The sequence below is a fragment of the Acromyrmex echinatior genome, chromosome 16 (genome assembly GCF_024713525.1).
Source record: "Acromyrmex echinatior isolate Ae372 chromosome 16, ASM2471352v2, whole genome shotgun sequence".
NCBI lineage: Eukaryota > Metazoa > Arthropoda > Insecta > Hymenoptera > Formicidae > Acromyrmex > Acromyrmex echinatior.
In genome coordinates this window covers 6,387,531-6,406,328 of record NC_141867.1, presented here as the reverse complement: position 1 = coordinate 6,406,328, position 18,798 = coordinate 6,387,531, and the positions used below count along the sequence as shown (strand labels likewise).

The 18,798-nt window shown below is 40.0% G+C and overlaps 1 protein-coding gene and 1 long non-coding RNA gene across 4 annotated transcripts in view; one reads left to right on the top strand and one right to left on the bottom strand.

Moving 5' to 3' along the window:
* LOC147907095 (uncharacterized) overlaps nucleotides 1-18,793 on the bottom strand; it is a 55,815-nt gene extending 37,022 nt beyond the window's left edge. The window contains exon 1 of the long non-coding RNA XR_015547749.1: nucleotides 1,723-18,793. This is a non-coding gene — a long non-coding RNA (uncharacterized LOC147907095). The remainder of the gene's footprint in view (nucleotides 1-1,722) is intronic.
* The window catches only part of LOC105153220 (CUGBP Elav-like family member 3), a 448,428-nt gene that overhangs the window by 46,033 nt on the left and 383,597 nt on the right, over nucleotides 1-18,798 (top strand). The window lies entirely within an intron of this gene.

The following is an 18,798-nucleotide window of genomic DNA, read 5'->3' as shown; positions in this document are numbered from 1 at the left end:
CTAGATATTATATAAGTTTTATAACCGGGCCGAGCACCCCTCATGAACGCCCTTCTATCTTCCTGCTGCTGAGAGCGTTGTTGTTTTCGATTTGCGATGAGACATTCATTATCGTTGATAACTGTTCCCAATTTATTTCAGATAGCTTTGATAAATTTTTGATTATATCGTAAATTAGATGATACTTGATCGCAAGGTCTATAATCTACGGATAGAATATTTATTATATTATGTACAATTTTACTCTTAGTTCTCTTATTTAGCTTAGTTTATTGAGACTATATCTATAGTCTCAATATATTAAGAAGAAAACTGATCGTGATCTGGATTTTCAATTTTAAGTAGTGGAAAGTAAAAGAGACTGCGTGAATTCAACCGAAGAAAGCACATGAAATGCTATTATATACGCCATACTTCGATATTGCAAGAAATCTGGACGTTAGCGGATTTCTGCTGACTGTAATGAAATAATATTTATTGTCGATCTACCGCACACAAACTTTTCGCACAATGTCGTCTCGGTTGATTCCACACATCCCCGGTTTGCGAGGGAATGTGGTGTTCGACGATGGTCGCCCCATATATATCGCTTCACTTTCCTTTTTCCATTCGATTTTCCCTTCGTTCCACTTTCGCAGCTAGTGAGCGTGCACGTAACCACGGGCCGGTAATTTGCGAAAGTACGAACGTTTGTTCAGGCGAAGGGACGACTCGTGGAATATAAGAACGCGGGACTTGTTGCTGGTTCCAAGCGGCAGCCCGGAGTCTCGCAATATACCGGAGGAATTCGATAGTTTATTGGCTTTCCTTGGACGTGGTAGAACAACGGGCGGAAGAAGAGGGAAGAGAAACGACGGCGGGCGGAAGAGCAGCGAAAAAGGAAGAGAAATGGCAATGGGCGAAACAGAAAGGATGAACGGAAGATAGAGAAGGAGAAAAGGGACGGTGCGAGAAAGAACGAAGAAGAGACTGGTGACTATAGACCGCGGCGTCGGCTTGTTTATGGGAGTGCCGATGCGCACCATCTGCTGAAAAAGACTTGTTGTTCTAAATGTGTGCACTTCGCGTGCACCCCGATGTGCACAGACCAGTTGGCACAACGAAATCACCGATCGTATCTCACTACGTTTCTACGTTTCGGTCAGGTAGAGCGCAGGTCATCGCTCTCTCATTTTTCGACAAACGCCAGTCGAGGGGAGACCGTCTCACAACGACGATTAACTTGTCGTCGCGGCTATTTCGAGGCTACAAATTTTGTTTCGAGCGAGTTACGTGTGTCGATTGTGCAGCGGAGATTCGCGTGGCTGTTTAACGAAAAATGTTTACTCTCTTCTCGTTTCTCCCGAACGGATTGCGTATTTAAGCATGTTTTACGAAGATATTAGATATGTATAATTGCAAGGTTTTAGGAAATCTTAGAAGTATTATAATAAAAATAGCGAATTCGGTTGGACGCGCAATGGCATGATCTAATCTAAGGATAAAAGTGAAATGTAAACATTTTGAATTACAAAATACCAATATTTTATCAAATCGCATAATAAATATATTGAGAATTTCGCGGTTTACTTTGTTTGTATTTATATTTATATTAATTTGTTTCTATATTTATATACACACATTTTTACACAATTTATGTACGATGATTTTAACGTTACAGAGTGTGTCCAATCGAATTTGCTATAAGTATGTTAAGTTCATAAGCAGATAATTACTTCTTACATCGGCATCATCGGCATCATCGGCATTTCTCCACGTTGAGAGCTCCGTGCCGTTTTGGGTGCCACTTTATGGTGATTCCGGTCACGCGTCCGGGTACAAGAAGATCCATTCGCGTGGGCGAGGACGGCGTTCGACGACAAACGTTCTACCGTGCCACGCGCGCCTTCGGTGATGGTAGTGTTCACCCTGCGGGGAAAACAAAGAAGGCTCTAAACAACAGGTTCGGGTAGAGAGGAGTTTCCAGCGAGCGCCTCGCGCACAATGGCACAGTTAGGGTTACAAGCTTCTTGACGAGTTGCCAAGTCGCGTCGTTGACGGCGAGCCCTCTCCTTTGTCGCCGTCGCCAGTTAGACGTTGCCGAAGACGGTGACGATCGTTCCTGCAAGCGACGACGGGGACGACGATGACGGCGGTACGGCGCGGCGGAGGAGGCGACGCTGGCGGCGTCGACGTTGGGCGTCGTCGTCGCCTTCGACGGCACAAAGTACCCGCCACCGCTTCCCTTCTGCCTGCTTGGCGAGCCAGCCACCCGACGACCGCACGTCGGCGTTTGATCCGCTGGCTGGAATTGAAACGGAGCCAATGAATCTACCGAGCGGGATTGCGACCCGAGAGGAATCAAACCCGGAGGATATCGCTTCGTCCGAGGCGCTTATTTCTTTTCTTGTCTCGCCAAGGGGGGAAAAAGTTTGCCGACCAAGAGAGATGGGAGGATATACCTTCTTCAATGAGGCGGATTTAAGTACCTTTATTTTCTTTGCTCCCATCATGGCGTTTCTCGTTGGCGTTCGTGATTCATGCAGTTTACTCATACTATATGTATTATGTATATGTATCGCACGTACGATCGTATACTTTCTGATGTAGAGTGAGTTAAAGAGAGAGATATGCTAAAAGGAAAACTAGCACTATTCGAGATTACTAGAATCGTTTTATAAAAGCGACCTACTTGGATGATATACAGTGATACATTTGGCCTTTTATTGAGTATTCGATAAAGTCATCCTATTTTTACACTCGTCACCTTATCATCCTTTTCCTTTTAACCTCAATCATATGATAGTTAATTTCCCTTTGTAGGAATGATAGGAAATTGTCGAGGTATCTTATCAGAATGTCGCGTCACCGATATGCAAAGAAACAGTGACCCTGCCGCTGACTTGGGATTCCGCGGCAGTATTTCAACCGTGAATTATCGAAATTGCACTTTAAGTCGAATCTGATTCCACGGAGTAAGCCGAAGCTCGAGCGATTCCGGAAAACGTGTCCGCTTTACCTTGTTGAGATCTCGCGCCGCCGCAAAAAGAGAATCCAGGCGGTTTATACCAACACGAGGAAGCTTGGAACACACAACGGCTATACGTACGTTGGATGTGCGGTCGCGCGGATAGGTATATGTACACATGTCTACGTGAAGGTACCTGCGGACAGATGCTGGAATGGAAGTTGAGCTTTGGGAAAGCCGCGCACGTAGCCGCGGGGGATAGAGACGACCGTAGGTTGGCTTGGCAATGATCGCCACCCGGTGACTGTGCCAGCCATTAACGGACACGTGTCTCTATCTGGTCCTTGCGCTAGAATCGCGAGATTTATCGCCTAGAACGACACGTCGCACCGTCGAAGACTCGAGTGTATTTTTATCACGCGTCATCGATCGCTGCTGTGTTAGTTTTCTCGTCGACGGACTCGTATATGTGCGCACAACCCAATTGATCGTTTCTGAACTCGCATTTGGATCATTAGAGCATTTTGTTGAACGTAAAATTCATTCTACAATTATATAAGAGTAGTTGTAAGAATTGACCAAACACAATCGAATATTCTCCTCGTATTCATCTGTGATTGGTCAATCCTTACAACTACAATCACTTATAATTGCGCTTACGTGATTGTAGAATGAACTCAAGGCACTTACTGCGATGTTCTGCGTTTCCTTAAAGAGCTGACTTGCTAAGCACTTCACTTGGGCTTTCGAACAGATCGAGTTTATCTTTAATTGCCATTAAACGGCTGAAGTCCAAAGTATAAGAGATATCTACACTTGGTACTCTAGTACTGGAGTAGCAGGTGTTTCCAGACAATGAAGTCACTTTTTCTTTCACGTAGAGTCTCTCGGTACATTACATAGATGTGTAGACGAAATAGAAAAAAAAATTATTTCTTGTACTTTGAAAGAATTGCTTTGATAGATACGTCAAATCGCATTGCAAAATGGATTCTCTATTTTGCGAGGCGAACGAATAGTTGAAATTTGTAGTGACAGATATGTTCTTTTAAACGGGGCACGGCTATTAGTAGCATGCGTTGCCAAATCTCCGTCAATCACATAAGTTTCCTCGAATCGCGCCGCCATAATCAATATCGCCGCCAATATCAGTTTCAAAGGATACAATCGTATCGGTGAACTTATTGTTATCGCGATAACGGCGTCGCGCTTTCGGCTATGCTGGCGGTTTAATGTTATGCGTTCGCAAATAACGGCGCGATTCATTTTAGCAGCCAGAACCCTGCAGTGGTTTGTCAATGGCTCGATAGCGGCGTCGGCGCTCGGCTGTTCCGGTCATTAAAACTTGATCCATCGAACTATTTGTCCGTCCGTACACGCTGCAATCCCGAAAGTCTCGTTTTTCACGATATCGCCTCCCCGACGTGGCTCTCGTTCACATTTTTTATGCGGTCGCCTATACATCATCGTAACGGTGAAAGCGAAGCGCGACAGATAATTCACGTGGAACCCGGACAGCGCTCGTAAAGCGCTGATAAAAGTGGCAGAATGACTTATTTTAATTGAAACGTTCGTAATCATTTCGCGATTGATCTGTGTATACGAGCGCGACACGGAACAAATGACCATAATATCTCGCACCATAATAATATCAGTGCAAAAATAATGACACTCGTAAATTGAATGGAGCGTAATCCGGTTTTGTCAGCGATTTTCCTTTATGGGGAGTAAGATGCTTATTTTTGTACTTATTTTTATTAATGTATATAACCTATATAAATCTATTTGAAGAACAATAGAATTTTCTGATTTCATAAACTAAACATTAACTGAAAGCTATCAAATATTTATTGAATAATTGAATAACTTGGTAAGACATAATTAGTGTTAATCTATTGAAATGCGTTTTAAAATAGAGTTTGCGATTTCTATTTCTAAATCTTGCTATTCGCTCTTCTTTCGCTCTTTGTACGAGTTTTCGTTAGTAATACGAGTCGAACATGCTCGATACTATTGTGGCTTTTATTGTCATGCAAAAGTTCGAGCTTATGCTCGATGTGGAGCAATTCAGCAGTCGGTTGAACACAATAGACCGGACAGTCGGCCCGGTACAAAATATGCAAATTTGGCCGACGTCGGGGCCGGTCTGACAAAAACAATAAACGCGAACGATTGCATGTGTTCATACATCGATGGATTCATAAAAATATCCATACGAACACGGGCGTGGATAGAAAGGGATGACAATAGTGGTCGGAATGGACCAAAGAGAAAAGAGAAAACACCGCACGGTGCGAGAGGTGGAAGTACAATATTATTTAGCCACAGTGTGAAACCGTTCGCGCGTTACATTCTGTACGGATTGACTACTAGCGAAATTTGCAGATGAGAACGAGGCGTTTTTCCTAATAGCTAACATAGAAATAGCGATGGCGATGCTTTTACATTCATCTGCGTACAATATTTTTTATATAAATGCGTTATGCATACTGTTTTAAAAAATTGCAGCGTAATGTTGTATCAAAGGCATGAAACATAAATTCAAGTAATATTTATTATGGAAACAAACATAATGGACTGAAGAGAACTTTTATATCTGCGTTTTTAACTTTCAGATCTGTATGAAACTTTTTTGCGACACTGCTTGTAGTTTAATGGCGTCCTTGCTCTTCAAACCATCTTTATCTAGCCGGGTGACGTTCTATTTAGGTCACGCTTTTCCAAAAGCGTCTGCCTAAGGCACACTTGTTCCATTTTTTGTTCTCTCCCGACAGTTTAACTGTTCATTTTTCTTTGAACTTTTTTAATGTTTCTTTAAACTTTTCTTTCAATCTGTTAAAGATTTTATCGTTCGTAAGCGACATATTTCGAAGGAAATTTTTTTCTATTTGCTTCTATATTGTTTCTGTATTCAATTTATTTCACAATTTAATCTGTAAGAGGATTAACTAAATAGATAACTGGACTAACAAATTTATTAACGATTATCTATTTTAACTTTAATTTAGTATTAATTGAAAACTAATTATATATATAGAAAACTAATATATATTGATACTTTTTGATGACTTATGTATATTGAAAACTTTTAAATATATATATATATAGAAAGAGACGTTGAAAACAATTGTAAACAAAGTTGACATTCAATTCAATTCTATTTAAAAATTTTCAATTTTTTTATATTCGACGAAAAATCTACAATTCTATGCGACTTTAATACGCATATACCTATATGAGTGTATTGATATTGAGCGTTGAATGTGCGTCGATAGATCCTCTTAGAAGCATTTAACTATTTCTTCCATCAAGTGCGCTGAAACCTGTCTTCACCTTATCTCGTCGAAAATCATCACCGTTACAAATCGTGACGAGCGAGAAGCGTTCGACGAGAACACCCGAGTGAATTCTGAGGATGCAGCTTCTCTCGCAACGACGAGCAGGAATAAAAATGGCGCAGATTGGGGAACGGATAGAGAGAAGCGAATCGTTGCTGGGTCCCACAGGCCGATTTGACGGGTTCGTTCCCTTGATGTTTCATCCGTCCGCACTGCCCTCCACCCTCTCGCCACTTCGACCATTTGCTACCGTCGCTTGTAAATATGAGCGGTCCTTCATTCGGACAGAGAGCAATAGCCCTAACAACGTCTTCCTGCCACCGTGCTCGGATGCCCGTTCAGTGCGACGGTGGTTTCCCTCCGTTAGGGAATGTACCGTCATTCCTTTCCTCAGGGCGGCAGACTGTAGAAAGAGAGAAGCGGCCGGAGTGGACGAAGAAAGGGGACACGATGCTAGAGAGCGCGAGGGAGGAAAGTCCCCCGACAATCAACGTCTATGGCGCCGCGCCATCGTTCTTCCCATTTTACGTGGTGTCGTAAAAGATGCTTGTTACGAGCGGCGAACGGACAAAATGACGGATCGTAATAAGTTCTCGTTCAGCCGACAGCGGCATTGTAGGCCAGTCTCGCCAAGGTCCAAGACAACGGCGGTTGTAAACGATCGAGGTAACCCGAAAATGATGAACGAATTTTGCGAATCATTCGATCGTTTAGTTGTTATATTTTATATCCAACAATGAGTGATATAAGTAAGTCATATATACAGCACGTATAAGATATTTAATTATTAATGGAACATTGAAGTACAACAGTATTTTAACATGATATGATGTATGATATTCGCTTACGATATTCCATAATTTGGATATGTACCATCTGTGTTCCATAAACTTTAAACTTTAGCTTTAAAGAGCGCGCATTACGTAAATTCTCGCAATTTTAATCATTAGACACTTTTAACGTCGCGAACATGATTTATTTTCTATCCGTTTCTTCGTGGTTAGACAAATTGCAGCGTAATAAAGTTTTATAGCACGCCTCGGTTGCGTGCGGCTGTAGCCGGTTCCTTCTACATACATACATATACACGCACCTATAAGGATGCGCGTCCATTGCTTGTGTGTCCGTATAAATTGCCAAGCTCACTTAGCCGGCCAAATTTATTCCAATCCCGTAATCCACGCCTATTCATATAGATGCAAATCGGAGAAACGTGTGCCAAATTCGTACGCATCCTTCTGGAAACGAGATATCTCGTGGGGGAAGGATAGCCTACCTCGTAGTCCACTGTACAAGCTACGCCGAGAATGAATTAATCCTTGCTGAGAGGAAAGAGGGCTAGGAGGGAGAAGCGCGACCTGAGTAGAAGCCGGTGTAATACAACGCATTGTCACGGTCCCACTGGAAGCTAACATTCGAGCTTTCGAACATACACCACGCGAACATTACGATACGCGACGTATGAGCTCGTTCAGACCATCGTGAATTATTAAATGCCCGAATTAAATGCCGCGCTCGATCATTAAACTGGCATAAGTTACACTTGCGTTCTAGCTGCCGCCGATGAAATATTAAGCTGGAATTCTACGATGAATATATCACGGTCGACTCTATTATCCGCAATATTCATTTGTTTACGATCTTCCATGCTACTTCGCACTATGTAAACGCTACATGCATTTATAGAAAAATGTATACATATATATATTTTTCATATATATATATAATATATATCTGGGCACTTTGATAAGTCAGTAAAATTTTTTAAAATCAAAATGAATATTTTGAATATTTTATTCTTCAAAATGAAAAATTTTTTTATTTTCAACATAGTTTTCTTTTAAAAAGTTACTTTTTGCTTAGCTAATTACCACGTGTGTGTGTGTGTGTGTGTGTGTGTGTAATTTTTCGATATATTTTTTCTTTTTTTAATATTTTTCCGAAAATTCTGTAATTCTGTCTATATCTCGATTCGTCTCTGGAATTAATCTAGTATTTACATCTGACGTCAGCGTTGGAAAGACCAACGAATTGCCTGTAAGGCACATTTCCATCGACACGCGGTAGGCGCAACTTAAGATGTCTGGGGAAATGAAGCTATGCGGGTCGAAGCCGTTTCATCTTCCTGCAAATAATTTAATCCTGGCTAAGTACATATTTATATCTGTACATAGGTAAAGCAGGGCCGCAGGTATATAAGCGAATACATGGTTTAAAACTATGTATTCGTCATTTTATATGTAAAGAACGCCACGTCACGCAGCTTGATGTCATTAAAATTAATAAATGAATTTTTAAAAAGCTTAATTGGAAAGATAGTATAAGATTATACCAAGTCACGATTTCTCTCCAAAAAATGCTTCTTTATTTCGGGAACTATTCGCGATATCGAAGATTCCTTTTCTTTTTCCTTTTATGTATCTTACCTCTCGTCTCCTTCTTCTATGACGATATACTGTGCGAATAAAGTAGTTGAAATTGGACGTGGCAGTGCATCTAAGACGCTTCTGAATATCCGAGGAGTTTCCTCGGAGATTTTCCCAGCGTAGTATTTAATTTGGTCGTTGTATAAGAAGAAGCGGATGGGCAGGGCAAAAGGCGGAAAGGAAGGAAAATGGAGAAGACAGAGAAAGATAAGGAATACATCGGTAGAAAGAAAACTAAGATAAAAAGAAAGTAGGAAAAGAAAGAGAGAAAGAGAGGTCCCTCTTACTTGCGACGAAAACGCTTCGGCAAGGTAGCCCTTTCGGAGACTTAATAACTTTGTAGGTGGACTATTTTTACATTTCTACCATTCGTGACTTTCAAAACCCAGATTTAAAGTAAGCGTCGCTCTGCCTGAGCGTCGCGCTTTGAATAAAAATTGCCTTCAATGGAGCATTTTACGTTAATGCTCTCCTCTCTCCGAAACGTATTTATAATGAAGAAAACGAAGAAAGCAAGCAGAAATGTTGAAAGAAACGAAGGGTAATGGTGATTTATTAGTAATTGCAAGAGTTAATTAGATGAAATTATTGTTATTCAGAATATCACAAATTTTGAATCGTCCCACAGGGATAATTGATTCGCACAGTTATTTGGGTTTAGCAAACCTACAGATCTGATCTCAATATATTGCGATATTCACACATATTTATGTATGTAGTCATAAATATTTGCAAGAAAATGATATCCTATTTTTCCTCAAATTTTTCTTAGCTTAGAGCTTAGACTAAATTAGGAATAGAAAAAAAAAATACATGTATATGTTTAATACAACGAATATTAAATCTGAATTTTATTTCTACACTGAGAGAAAAGTTTTTAGTATTTGTGACTATAATTATAAATATTATTATAATTATAATTTGTTATTGCTATGATGTTAATCATAATCACAATCAAAATTAAATATGTAGTTCTGTCAACAAATATATATAGTTGATACTGAAAATGATTGTAAATTATATAATTATTATTACGAAAATAGTTACAATTACTATAATTTTATTATATTTTAATTATAATTTATAGTCATTTTCTATATAGAGATCATATTTTATATGATAATATATAGTCACAAATATCAAAATCTTTTTTCTCAGTGTAATCTATCACAAAAAAGATTCTGATTCTATTTTTCTGTTCATGAGTATTAATAATCACATCACATTCTATATTATTTTTTGAAATATTTTATTCGTATTTTATGAATAAAACAGAGCAAGAATGTGATCTAAGAAATGTCACTTGTAACGCTTTTAATATAATTTTTCTGACATGATTCAGTACGTAGAATTGTCAATTTGGTTATTGATTGACTGAACTGTCCGGTCTATTTCTATCCACAATGGGTCAAAAGCATTTCTCAAAGGCTGGCAATCTTTGACCGAGTTCCGCCTTTGATCGGATCCGGAACAGAGGTTTGCGACAAGAACGATTTCACAGGTCATATGATACTGTATCACACAGGTCCGATAGATAACCATAGCAATAGCTATGATAAAGTTAGGTAAAATTAGGCATGTGAATTTTTATTAAGAAGTAAAAGAAATATATCAAACAGAAAAGTATTTCTAACGCTGTTTATAATTATGAGAAATCATTCCGGCAAATTTCGATTAATCCTTTTTAATATAAAAGTTCGCCCGTCACAAAATTTATCTTTTACGGAGCCTTTCTTCGCGAACATTGCAAGCAGTTGTCGCGTAGGTCGATGGCATGGAATACTCGCCGTTCCGTTTCGTGCGACCACTTCACTTATGCACTCGTCGGCTTTATGGACCGAGACTCCGTGGTTACAGTAGTCTTCTTTCTCCCTTCCTTTTCCCTCGTCTTTGCGAAGAAACTTCAAACCGTTCCGACATTACGAGGCTAACTTTTGCGAAGTGCCAAGGAGAATAGAATTAACTCGACGTCTGATAATAGCGCGGTTGCTAATCGCCAGGAACGACCGACAAAGACGAAATAGGAACGAATGAATATTCATTCGCGTTCAGTGACGCGGAAGTCTAAGCGTGTGGTCTCGTAATATATGCATTCGCGACATACGTTTCTCAGTTTCGAACGATGGCCTGACATAGAACGCGGTAGAAGTCGTCTCGCGAAACGGACGGGCGATCGCCTTCTTGAAATAGTAAACACCCCTCGCCGCTAGTCGGCCGAGCGGATACAGTGGGTACAGGATACATACAGCGGGAGGGGGGGAGGGGCAGAGGGGGATAACCTGCTGTTATCGATATTCAAAAAGCCCGTTTTCGACGCGGGGTATGTCCGGTATGTTGACGATAAACGCCGATGCACTCCGCGGACGAAACATCAACCTTCGCAGAGCCGACGCTACCTAGCTGCGGTTATTTGCATATTTCAATTTCCTCTGCGCAACACCGACGGGGTGCCGTCGACGTGCGGCTGAAATACACGGACGTAGAAATACTCGCACACACCTTCACGCGCACACGTACTCGCTTGCTCTCAACCTTTCCGTTTTCACGCTCGTGTGCGTATCGTATCATTGTCTGTGTGCGTGCGACGATGTGTCGCGAAGATCCAACAGAGAAAATTCCGTTGTCATGGACAACCATTACCACCCCGGGATATCGCGAGCGTAAGTACACATACCGGCGCAGAGCTTTTTCGTGACGTGTTAGTGTACCTTTCCATGTGTATAAAGCCGCGATACGTCTGCACACACATCTCGGCGATGTGTACGTACCGTCAGTTAGAAACGCTTCTTGTTCCGCTGCTGCAGCTATATTACCTGCGTCCCTATTATAAAAGTCATTTCGCAGGACACTCTTCCCTGTTCATTGTACCGGTGCATTTCAATTTTCGCCCAAGATGCAAATTCCACCTCTGCGTGGTCCCCGACAAGCCGGTCCCGACACTGGGACGACGACTTTCGTATACATCCCCCATAACGGGGGTGATGTGTGGGTGCGGCCGGTGGGTGAGTCTGCCGGAGGCTCGTTTCGTTTCAATTCATTAGGAGAACCGTAAAATCCTCATTCCCAGACTGCCTACTACCTGGTTAAGAGCAATTTGGTTGGCACGACGCGCTCTTTCTTCGACTACGCGGTCGGGAAACTTTTCATTCCTGTTCACCGTGTCACTTGGGAGCTTTTACTTTCCAATTTTCGACAAGCAGTGCATGATTCGATGGTTAAAAGAGTTCGCTCTATAGACACCGTCGGATTTAACTTTCGCGCGTTTCTTTTCACTTTGGGATTTTGAACTTGCGACAATACACGCAACTTAGTTTGAAACAAAATTTTATACTTTTCTTCTTACTTTAGATTTCTCATAAATGCTAATTTTTATTTACAAAATGCTATTCGTATAATATCAAAAAAATATAATAGATGTGTGAAATTTTAGTGATCGATATTGAGAGAATGAGATTATATTATCGTCTTTTCGAAAAACGCGAAGAACAAATCGGTTGGATTCTTTTTGTCGTATTCGAGTTTCCTCGAATGAGCGATGTGGACTCGCAAAGCCACCCTCCTTCGAAAGGTATGGACCGATATAGGGCATCGGCGGACATCCGACAGGAGGGCGAGTGAGGGGAATGGCGACTGTCGGAAAGTGTGTGTGTGTGTGTGTATGTGTGAGAGAGAGAGAGAGAGAGAGAGAGAGAGAGAGAGAGAGAGAGAGAGAGAGAGAGAGAGAGAGAGGGGGAGAGAGAGAGAAAGAGAGAGCGAGAGAGAGATCTCGTTGTATCGATCGGCGTCATAAAATCCATTTTATGACTTGGACGCTGTCCAGTGACTGGTGTATTAGCCGTCGCATTGCCTCGCAAATAAAACGCTCTTCTACTCTTGAACCCCCTTTAACCACCTCGCCCTCGTCGGACGATGCCATCAACTCTCGTTTGTATCTCTCATCCTGCTTTCTCTCTCTTTATCTAATATGTCTCTCCCACTCTTTTGCGATACACGTCGGCAGGTTTATAGGCAAAAACTCACAAGCTAGACAGTCCTCCTTCACGGTCTCATACCTCTCAGGGGTTCTGCCAACCTCTTCGCATGCGGTCCACAGCTACGAGAAAAGAACTACTTGATTATCTACCTGTCTATCTGACGACGTATTTGTTCTCATTCGAATCAACATAAAACAGTCTATAATCGGGCTCCAATGGATTTGCATAACCCCGTCATATATTTTTAAAGACGAATGGAAGCTTTCCTCCGGATCGTAACGAATCTGTAACGATGACCTTTTCGCATATAATGTATGACACTTTTCTCCATGTGTATTTAAACAATAGTTTTACTGTTATATGCATACTCGATTCGCCACTCTCATATTGTTACACACATTAATAATAACTACATTGTGCAGTGTCAATACTGGCAGAGATTTTATATCATTTTGAAAGTTTAATAATATTTGTGTGACATAAATTAAACTAAATAAGGTAACATAATATAGCGTGATATATTTATGAATATTGTTCTTAGTTTATCACGTTACACTAAGAAAAAGATGCCTAAATATATATTTGTCATAAATATATTTATTTCACTGAAATAAATATTTATTTAAATACGGGCGAAATAAAATCTTGTTCCTAGCAAATAAGCCATCTAATTTGTTTGCAATTAATGAGATATATTTTATAGAAATATATATTTTCTTATTACAGTTAACTTTTTTAAAACCAATAAATATTAAAAAACCCTCACATGTGACATTTGCTTGGGAGTATTTATTTCGACTTTTTTTTTCTCATTGTACATATATCGTTTCAATCTCATTTAATTTGCATATCGCGCTTACCGAGACTTATTGTTCGCTTATTTGAGTTTTACACGGTGAATCGCGACGAGCGTAACAATATGAGAGAAGCACGAAGGCATTGCTACGAAGGTCGTGCTTTCAAATTGCCTCGCACATCGAGGATCAGCGAGGCCCGCATGGACTTGCTCATGATAATTAATCTCAATTGAATTAATTAGATTTGCTCATTGAAAATAAGTACCTACGGGACGTGCGAATCACATTGGGAATGCCGTACATTCGACTCCAATTTCGATACACTTTTTGCTTCGTATCTTCATTACTAACTTAGCGACGAGACGAACTTCTCTACACATCAATTTGCCGCAGTATATCCACGTATTTCGCGCTTTGCATATTCGTGTATGCGTAAAGCCTAAATACAACGGAACTTCGCTACACACGTAGATGACTATGCGCATACCCGATGACAAGCTGTTTCATTATCTAGAATCAGTGAATTGTTCCTACACTATCGAATGTATAACTGCTTCATCTGCAATTTGCACGAGACCGCGCCGCCACTCGACGCTTCGCTGTCAAGCTAATCGTAAGCCTTATCGTAATTGCCTATACTAGACGTGACTATGTCGAGGAGGAGGTGTGTAGAAATACGTGGTATAATCGTTATCTCTCGTCGTGTTAATTATCCTATACAGTGAAATGAAATTTATTTAGGAAGATAATTTTCTCCAAATTCTTTAAATATCTTGGTGACAATTTAATTATAATGAAACGTTTTGTCATCTAGAGGACGTTTTGTCATAAAACTGAATTAACTCTATTAACTCTGTATTTTCGACGGGGCAGTAACTGAATTGTCCCAGTTCGTAAATAGATACCACGAAAACGGCTACTCCGATAGTGGAGTAAACAGTAGATTTCAAAGTTAAACTTGCACGTCAAACTTACCTACTGCTGTTTACTGCATTACGAATGTATATATCCATTTGCGGTTGAAGTATCTTATTTTCCCTGAGTGGACCGTATTGCGTCGCTCGCAGATTGAATTTAACCAAAAAAAGACAAAAGCGGCCGGGGGAGATTCATGAGAACGTGCGAGGAAACGATTGTCCCTGTTCTTGTCGCGTCGCTGGGAGCTAATTCATCCTCGGAAGGCCCGCCCGGGGGCTTGCGATTTGCCGTCGCGACGAAGTTTTCTATTCCCGCTGGTATCCGGGTCGTAGAATAGGGGAGCCACGCGAGCCCAGTTTCCCCAATGCAATTAAGATAAGCGCGACCGCGATGTTTATAAATATTTTCGGGCATTTCCGAAATAGTGAGCGTGGCATGTATTCCCGTATCTGACGTCGAGTACCCGTAGCGTCGTGACCGGCCGCAGGCTACAGCCCCTCGCGAACTTTCGGTCACCACAGCGCGTTCCATCCCTCGTCTCCTCCGGGTGAACGGGAGCTTTTATACGCGAACTTACTCCGGTTTAGGTTGGACCTTCTATACGTGCGAACGAGACGTATCGCGGTGTGGAGCTCTGGACGCGTGCGACGTACCACATGAAAAATTACAAGTGCGCGCAGCGCGTCTCACGCCTCTCTTACTTCCTCGTTCTCTCGTTTGCGGCGACGTGACTCTTTAGAAGGAGAAAGACCGCCGGAAGAGAGGGAGTGTGCATACCGGTGCATTCCCTCTCTCAGAAAACTGTGTCGTCGGAGTCCTAGTGCGAGATTAAAACATCTCAAGTATCACGTCGTGAAACAGTGTGATTCAGAATTTCAGTTCTTTTCTTTCGCGGGTATAAGATGTAATGATTTGCGAATCTATCGACAGTTTTAAATATGTGTTAATTAAATTGAGTAACTTTGTATGAATTAAATAATTGATACACCGTTGGAAAGTTGGTGCAAAATTTAACGCATGTTATTTCGCGTATCTTAAACGATCCAGTCAAATTTTTATGTTAATATAAAATAAATATGTTAGAAGGTATATATAACACAAATATTATTTTTAAAAATAAACAAAAAAAAATAATACTGACATAGTTTGTGAACAAACCATGGAAGCGTATTTTTTTAATAAAAGTTCTGATATTAAATTAATACATATTTTATTCATCTTAGAATTTATGTTTTAAAACACATTATTTTTTATTATTTGATGTTCATCTACTCATCAATTACATTGACATTAAGAAATGTTGGATACCAATTTAATTCAAATTACATCTCAGAATTCGTTAATTGCAAGACCTTTCGAATAATAATTATTTTTTCACATTTGAACTCACTCTCCTTTTAATTATTTTAAATTGTGAGGAATATTATTAAACCTCAGTTATGAGAAGATATATGAAATGATATTATATTGTAATTACACACATGTAATTCGTTTCATATCTATCCGTTTTTATGGCATGATAAGAAGTTCTAATTAGAAGACATACTCATGGAGCAAGGCAACTAAAATAAATTTCCGGATGAGATTATTTACTAGAATCCGATAAATTATTATCATTTAATATTCAACATGCGAGTATTACGTGCGTTTTCATGCGTTTTACATGTTTAATTAATTGCGAGAGTTGAGCGAGATTACCAGTAACATCTTAAAGTTTAACATTGAAAATGATCCGATATGGGTCGAAACTGTTGTATGGTATAATTGTTTATTAAAAAGGTTTTCTTACTTAAGATCTAGAGTGGTTCGTAGTAGTGGTCTTTTATTATATTATTTTATTTCTTAAATTTTTGAACCGTTTTTTTTTTCATTTGAATTTAATTCAAATTATTTAAATAATCACATTACGCTAAATTCACTCTCAAATATGTTAAAAATACAACACAAAGTTTTAACAAGGACTTGAGTGGACTGTTTCCATCATAAGTACAAAATGTTTTTTTACTGCGTGAAAAAATTAAGCAGGAGAGGACTGTGCGTACGTATATATAGAATGTATTAAATGCCTAACTTAATTTTACATAACAGAAACGTATCTATTATTACAATATATAATAAATAGCAATAAGCGATATCTTTTCTATTCGAGATAATATTATTAAGAAATGAAACGTTGCATGTAATATATGGTATACATGAATTAAAATTGAAATTATATGAGTAGGTACACGAATGGATTCACCGCACGTGAGTGTATTTAATGAATTTAATGAATTCCGTAAGTGACAGAATCGCACTGATAGAGTCGTGTCATAAATATTTGCGCAATCTTGGTTCTCCGGGGTCTGTCCGCGGCTTTTGCGCTGCGCGTGCTTGCTTACATCCATCTCCCTGTGTTGAGATAGTCAAATGGTGATCAGATAGGACCGAGAGGCCCTTTGAATAAATTCTCAGACCGATAGGAAGGCGGTCCCAAGGGGTTTGCTCGACAGTGCGATAGCCGATAATGGTCTGGTTCAGGTACCGTCCAATATTCTCGGGTTAATTACCATCGTTTTAACCCGCTGTGATATCGGCGCTATTTCTTAAACCGAGTGTGGTCTGCAAGAATTGATTCTATACATAGAGATTTGTATTTTTCAATATTTTTATGTTACGCAATATTACATCAAATTCTAACTGACATCTTTAACTGATTGATTGCTACGGATGATGATCGTTAATCTTTATACGTTCATCTTTTGCGAATTAGATTAAAATTTAATAAGTATGCTACTCTGCGGCAATTCGAGTTCCTCCCTTCGAAATTAATCTGATAAGAGACAATATATTTTGTATTATAAGTCTGTATACAATTTTACGGTAGCGGAGAAGCAGCATATGAACTTCTGAAGTGCGACTAATACAGGGCTATTTATATCAACCACGAGATAACGGCCTGATTCTAGAGTGCTACGCGAGGCTTGCGTGAGTGCGATGTTGGCGGGTTGTGGGTGGGTTGTTTCCGTCGCTACATCGATATTACTATCTGACGAAGATGATAGCGTAGCGGTCTCGCATAACGTGTTCTGCAGGGCGCGATTAAGCGACGTGTTTTACGAGTAACGGTATATCGCGCGTGGGAATCGAAACGTGTCGCGCGGGTGATGAATTCCCGGGGGTGTCCCTGCAGAAATTATTCTTCCGTTGTTGACAAGATCAATGGCCGAAATCTCGGCGGACGGGTTTTTTGACGGTGATCGAGGCGTTGTGCGACGCGAGTACGTCGTTGTCATCGTTGGGACTCGCTAACGGGAACGTCATGTTTATTTTACGCGACGCGCGTTCGCGGTTTTGAAGAATCTGGTCGATTAGCAATTGCATGAGATACGTACATTTCCGGAACGCGGCTTCAGGTAACATCGATCTTCGTATTTTACACGTCGATCTTCATAAAGATTACAGCGTAAAATTTCGCGAATGTGTAACCGCAAAGTATAATACGTACTGAGAGAAAAATTTTTGGCATTTGTAACTACAATTATTACTTGTATATAGTAAGATAAATCAATTAGTAGACAATTATTTGACCCAATTATTTGACAAAATGACAAAAACTTTAAATATTAAGCTTCTCTAGTTGATTTGAAATCGATTGATTTTTAGGACCACTTAATTTGATACCTACTAGATTTTTTATTAATCTTCGAAAGAAACTTGATGCAGCGTTGATAAAACATCGATTTTCTTCGAAGATTAATAGAAAATGTAGTCGATATCAAATCAAACGATCCGAAAAATCAATCGAACCGATTTGATTTCGACTTATGAACCAGGATATATAAATTCAGTGTTTATAAAAATATAATAAAAGACAAATTTATTTAGAATCGTACACATTATTAAAAATTTAATTTAAAATGCTTATCATTTCCTTCAACAATTGTGTCATGTCTACTAACTATGACTGGAATATTTATCTTATGTATTTTTCTCTGTGTATGCAATGAGAATTTTCCACCGACTAACTAATTACGATAACACATTGACTGCGTCACGTAATTGCAGTGCACCGTAGTACGACGGGGAAAGATCGCGTTATCCATGATCGACCTTAGACTCAACGCGCTCCGCCCTGGTTGACACGAGGGAGCGGTGTAAAACTTTTATTTCGACGGATCTCAACTACCAGCTGTGCAAAAAGCTTTTTTGTTTTACGTTGCGCGACTGGCCGATAAACCTCGCCTCGCAAGTACGTCGTAATATTCCTCTAAGTGATTACCTCGTCCGAATTCTCGCGTGTCTGCATGTCGCGGCTCTCGATGCTTTTATGATAAAAGGGGTACGTAAAGAGCTCCCGCACGGGATGCTACGTCCTGAGTTAATCTTCGCGAGAGAGATAAGGTTTTTCTTCGTTTT